Genomic DNA, 6621 nt, shown 5'->3' with positions numbered 1-6621 from the left:
GAAAGGAAAGGAAAGGAAAGGAAAGGAAAGGAAAGGAAAGGAAAGGATGAATGCCTAATAGAATACCAAAAGCTCCAATGGAAATACTATAAAAATCACTATTTTAGACTGTTGGCAATGTATGTTCAAACACAGCACACTAAGCAGAGAAAAACATCACCAATGATCTGAAATTTCCTGTGTAATGAAGGCAATAATAAGGATTTTAAAAATTAAAACATAAAGCTCAGTGGGAGTGTTTGCTTAGTAGATTCAATCACTAACACTAACCCCCACCATTAAAATTTTAAGACTGAAAACCAGATTTCTCAATTCTCTCAGTAATAATGTTCTTTCCAAAGTTTTAAATTAGTAAAGGACAATGCCAAATGAAAATCCAAGTCAGTCCATGGAGGATGGCGGGCAATACGCCCTTTAACCAAGCAGGAAACGTTTACATGTGCACTTTAATGGACTGCTACAACTAAATGTGGGTCTGGTCGTCAGTTCAGTGACTGTCCACCTCACTTGAGGGGTGAGCTCTGTGTAGACAAGCTGTTCTATTTAATTCAGTGAACAGCCCCCGACACAGGGAGCACTGTGGAGACAACTTCTTTCATACTGGCCGAATGTACACCTTTAATAGGCTGCACGGAAGCTGCATCTCTATCATCAGCTCATAAGAATTCAACTTCCCCAGATCATAAATGTGCACTAACACAAGACTGCACAGGCCCAAATGCAAGTCAGCAGAGTGCCACGCATTCTTAATGGCCTTCCCAGTTCCCAGGTTGGTCTTGTCTTACTCCTGAAGCGTTACCTAGTACCACATCAAACATGTGGTAAGGGCTTGTAGGCTGCAAATTCAACTCAGCATATCCAAATCAGTTGGTGCCAACAGAACTTCCTACAATGGTAAAAATGGTCTTTACTTGTGATGCTTTATACAGCAGCCAATACTTGTAATACAGTCAACTAAAGTTAGATTAAAGTTAGCTAAAATAATGTAAAATTTAACTTCAGTTCCTCAGCCTCATCATCTGTATTTCAAGTGCTAAACAGGCACCATAGTTGGCTGCTACCTGACAGATACAGATACACAAGCTTTATTTTGAATCTTTTCACAGAATATTCTTCCTTCCTGAGTACATCAAACCTACCAACTACCCCACCCGAAAAAGGAAAAGAAGCTGGGCTTTGCAGATAACACAAAGAAACAAGTCTTCCTTCAGAGGCAGCTTCTCCTTACTATTGCTTTATAGACTCACAGCCAGTAAAATCCCAGATTCTAAAAAATGTCAATCTAGAAAAATCAGTTAACAATTTCACATTAAGTTTCAAATTTTAACAACAAATTGATAATTTGTTCAGGATATTGTCATGGGTAAAACCATAAAGTCAGAATGTCTGTAGAGGCCAGGAAGCCAGAAAGGAAATGGAGGGAATGAGGAGGTGGAGGAGAGGATTAACAGAACTAACGATGTTACAAACAAGTCATATGGAAGCCTACTATTTTATAAGCCAATTTACCTTCCCATGAGTTGTTATCAGGGAGATCCCAACCCCTTGCAAAACAACAAAACAAAAAAAAACAAACTAATGCCATTTGTCTTGGTTGACCACCAGAATTAGATGATTATTGCCAAAGACATCATACAATTTATTTCAGCACATGAAGATACCAAGCTATAAACTAAGCTAGAAGCTTCCCCCTGCCAGATAGTTTTTATAGTACTGAAAGGAAAAGTCACCAACTGTTTGACCCAGCTATAAGTCTTAAAACCTATCAACCTGCCAAGCAAGATGTACCCACAGGTGCAACCATGGCATGACTGTTTTGGGGATAACCAACTGATTCCTAGTACTTTAAACCTAGTCAAAAGCCCATGACTAGAGAGGTCACAGGCCATAAAGAAGAACCTACTACTTGTGTTTTGCTAAATGGGCAAGGTATCAAATTATCATCAAATCCTTACACCTAGCTTCCCCAGTGAGTCGGGGTGATGGTTAATGCAGAGACCATTACCTGTCAAAGTGCTCAGAACAAGAGATCTGTTGAGTACTCAGCCCTAAACAGGACTCAGCCCTAAACAGGACATCTACTTCACCTTCCTCAAGGCTCAAACATCATCAATGGAAGAGAGAGAGAAAAAACAAGAGATCCAGAAGATGGGAAGGAGTGCTGTAGAGAAGGGATCTGGTAGGAGGTGACGGGGAGTAAGAAAGGAAAACTGGAGGTTATTTTCAAAGAACACTATACTTGTATAAACTGTAAAAGAATTATTTTTTAAAACAAATATAAAAGCACACCAAATCACCAGGCAACTGTCCTAAGAGAAGATTCAATTTCAACTAAACAAAACCAACTGAGCTACAGAAAGAGCCACTCACAGTGTAGGGTGTGAGGCAAGTGTGTTAATCACAGAACCACTCTAACATGTCTAGCTATGTGGCAAAACTAGAGGCAGTGTCTAAATCCAACTGACTCAGTAAAATTATATTTTTACATCAAATTACTAAAGTGACTTAGAACCATGTTTAATGACATAAATCTAGAATCATAACTGAAGGCATCACCACAACATATAGAGAAATAACCAAAATTGATCAGGGACAGTAAGACTGGTTTAATACAGCTAAGTCAGACAAGGCTGGCTTCCTTATTAGAAGGTCACCAAGAATTATCTGATAGAGACTTTGAAAATAATCCTGAGGTAGAAAGGAGGACCCAAATAAATAATCAAAGTCATCCAGTATAGTGGCTTACACTTGCAATCTCAGCATTTGGTAGTTTAAATCACTGAATTCAAGGCTATGCTGATCTACATAGAAAGTTTGACCTACAGAGAGAGACCATGTCTCAGTTTTTTTTCAAAATCAATGCTAGTTAATATGAAGAAACAAGAAACCCTGACCAGAGTTGAGTGAATTGTTCATATTGCTCTATCCAGGAAATTTCTAGCATACTGTCTCTTAAAGCCTGAGTGAAATCTTTTACCTGATACCAGCAGGCTAACAAAGTGGATGTCCTCCTGTCAAGTGTGATCCAGCACTGTATCTTTAAGGTCAACTTTCTTGAGTGCTGGCTAGCAGAAAGACTTTTCAGTCTGAAATCAGAGCTCTCTTAGACAAGATACTGTGGGTCTTTCATGAAATCCTTGGCTACAGCATAAAGCTCTATAACCCATTTGTCAACCATCCTGAATAATCATCTAAGTATATTAAGTAGATAATAAGGTCTTAAAAAGATTTCCCCAAACCAAATTTAAGCTAACTGATGAACATTTACTGCTAGGCTCTCAGGTCTGGTCCTGCTGTGAATGGCCACAGACCATTCAGCTAGTCAAGCTATGGGTAACTGCTTTGTGTCTTGAAGATTATCTCTATTATCCTCTCCAGGCTGTTATCTGCTTTCTCTTCACAAAGGACAGAAAGCTTAAAAGTCCCCCCACCATCCGATCTACTCCTCACCACACCCTGTTAAGCCTCCCACACTACCCATAATCTACTAGTTTCAATGTACTGTAGACTTTAACTCTGTTAAAACATTTTAAATAAATACCATCAGGTTCTAACTAAAACCTGAAAGGATCCCCCCTATGCTTTAAGGTACAGACTTGGACAATTAGGCTGAAGGCCTGGTTGCTCAATGTCCACTTCTCATTGCCATTTATAAGAGGTCAGGGACAATGGCGCTGGCAAGTCATCTGCATTAAGAAGAGACCAGATAATTAACTAAAGAGCAAGAATTTTAACTTGAGTATCTGTCTCAAAGAATGTTCTCAATCTTCAAACTTATCTTTTAACAACCTTAAGAGGTAAAAGCTACTTTGGAAATTTAATTTACCCAATACCATAACCAAGAAACCAAGTATCAGCCTAGGGCTTTGATTCTAAACTCCATTACAAGACTTGCTCCCCAGTCTGTATTCTAGGCTTAACTATTTGCATATAATACTCCTTTCACTGGAACCCAAATGACTCAAGTTCCTTTTCTTTCCTTAACCACTCTCTTTAACTACAGGGCAATGGTTAATCAGATTGAGACCAAATTCAGCTCAGCAACTGTGCATCTGCTCAACAAGCATGCTTCTGAAAGAATAGCTGTATCTTCAGTTTGAATGAACTGCAGAAAGTGGCAGACAGTGCCCCCACCCCAACAGAGATCATTCTTAGTGACATAGGAGCTAACACAGCCCATCTCCCTAGTGCCATCCTTTACACCTGATAGAAAGCAATGCAAGTATACTTCAGGAAGTGACTGGATGAAGTTTTACTGAATGCCCAAGCTCAACTTATGCTCTAACATAATTGGGGCCTTGGCCACAAGACATGGAGTTCTTATTTTCCTTATTCCGATGAGAAGTAGTGGTGTGACTAGCCACAGAAAGTTTGTTGTGTGAGTGTTACTTGTCCAATTAAGTGACTCCTGAATTCTTTAGTCAGTTTCTGATACACCCTTGCAATACTTAGGAGAAAACTTCTTTGCACTTACAGAAACCAAGGGCCTAAAAATGTTTCTTCTGCTTTTACCCAGACAAAGCACCTAAAAAGATATGCCTCTCTCCACCCTCTAAAAGGATTCTTGTCCCAAGAATATGAATAAACCTCCATCTGCCAGACTACACTATATACAGCTCCCGTATGCATTACAAAAGCACCTGTATAAAAAGGCTGTTGCGAACATGGTTTCTGGAGTCCAAAGCATTAAACCAACAGCATCTAAACCAAGCATGAAGGGAAATGGTTAGGCCCAAAAGTCAAATCTAAAAACTCAAAAGGTCCTTAACCACCAGTTCATGCAGCTAAACTAGTTAAGTTTGCTTGTCTGTTCAGTCTCCCTATCTACATGTATCAAAATGAAAGGAGACCTCTTGCTCTACTGAATTAGTAACTCCTCTGTTCACATGAAGGAAAGAGCTATATTGAAAACCATCCCCAATATTCCTAACGAGAGTTAAATCACACAACCAAGCCTAACAGGAAATTACTCTGCAGTTTCTCCCAACACTTACTTATGAGCCATACAGACTGCCTAGCTATTTAGTGACAAGTACCTCAGAATCCTAAAGACCCAACTTTGCTGAACACCTACAACATGAAATCGCTTTAGGTGTAGCTATAAAATAGGAATCAACAGTATTTAAGAGCAGTGTCTTGCTCAGGAATACAAGGGATGTTTGTAACCCCAGCATAGTCATTACGCCTGGACAGTGAGGCCCTTAAACTTAAGTCAACTGGATTTTAACATTAAGCATGCACCTGGGCACTCAGTTTAAAAATGTCCAAAGAACAGAACAAATTTTCTTATCACTACAGTAAGTTTTTGCAAAAACAAAGAAATTTTAAAAATAGCATCAACGTTACTTTACGAATTTAACACAAACATTTGCCAAATGACTTAATAGAGGGGGAAAACTTTATGGAGCTGTTTCATAGCTAAATGGGAGAGGGGAAAAACCTTAAAACCGTAATACAGTTTGCTTCTCCCATGTCTGGATTCCATCTGCCAAACGAACTCATGGATTGAAACTATTCCAACTTCGTTTTAACTACTTAACACTTCTCTGTAAAGGGGGAAATTGCTTTTTACAGGAACCAACGAAAACTAATAGGAAAGATATTTCCAGCATGGCAGCAAATGTATTCTTGTGTTTGGCTCAGGAGAAAAAAAAAAATCCCTTCTATCAGTGTTATGGGGTTAAGTCATGAGATCAGAAACAAGAGATTTTGGAAACTGACATTCCAGGGTGTCATTTTTGTAAAGATAATCTTCAGGTAAATTTGCCTGATGATTCATTTATTTACATATGTCATTTCATTAGTTAAAAACATTGCTATTTAGAACATCCCAACAAGGCATGACAATAAGATGAAATGCTGCTGCTGCTGAATTATTTTCACCTAGGCATGTTTTGTTTTTTATTTTTGTACTGGTGTGACAACAAACAGGTAGTGTTTGCCTTTAAGTGCAAAAGAAATGAATAACAAAATAAACCTCGATTTTTGTTTTTTCTTTTGTTTAGGTTCACAAGGAAACCATAACACGCAAGGGTAAGAGGACAAAAGTACCTGGCCCAAGGACGGTATCTCTAGAAGAAAATAATCCAAGCACCGATTGTGAAAACCAAGTCTGAAATAAGTGCACTCAATTAGCATGCTTCCTAAAGGCATGCGATTAGAAACTAATAAGCTGTACCCACGGAGCAACTTTCCCAAGTGCGTGGAGGATGAGCCCGGCAGCCTCAGCCACCAGCGTGTTTCTGAGTACTCACAGTGATTCGGAACCCGCGACTGTTACGGTTAACAAAGGCCACAAGAAAGAAAAAAAAAAAAAAGGAAAAAGTAGAAGCAAAGTACCACACGCCCCTAACTCGGCTCCAGGGCCATTCTGCAACGCAAAAAGCAGAGCGGCCGCGCGCGGGGATAGAAGCGGGCCGCAGCCAGGCTGGGCGGGGCGGGGGCTCGCGGCCCTGCCCACGGCGCCGACCCCGGCCCGCGCTCCACGGCCCGCCGCCACACCCCACACGGGCGGCCACGTGACCCGGCCCCGCACACCCCTGCCCCATCACCCGGGCGCCCCGGCTTTACCTGCACCCAACGCCTGGTCCCGGCCCGTCCGAGCCGGGCCCCGGACCTTTT

At 40.6% G+C, this 6621-nt stretch overlaps 1 protein-coding gene across 3 annotated transcripts in view; it reads right to left on the bottom strand.

Moving 5' to 3' along the window:
• Window positions 1-6621, bottom strand: part of Smad2 (SMAD family member 2) — a 68342-nt gene that overhangs the window by 56045 nt on the left and 5676 nt on the right. Inside the window, exon 1 of one of the 3 annotated variants that reach the window (XM_028783199.1) lies at window positions 6571-6593. The exons of the other annotated variants lie outside the window; for them this stretch is intronic. The gene's annotated coding sequence lies outside the window, so the exon portion shown is untranslated. Of the gene's footprint in view, window positions 1-6570; window positions 6594-6621 lie in introns of those variants that run through there. 3 annotated transcript variants of the gene reach the window in all.

This window comes from Grammomys surdaster, unplaced genomic scaffold (assembly GCF_004785775.1).
Source record: "Grammomys surdaster isolate TR1022 unplaced genomic scaffold, NIH_TR_1.0 1036, whole genome shotgun sequence".
Classification (NCBI taxonomy): domain Eukaryota; kingdom Metazoa; phylum Chordata; class Mammalia; order Rodentia; family Muridae; genus Grammomys; species Grammomys surdaster.
This window is presented reverse-complemented; position numbering and strand designations above follow the sequence as displayed.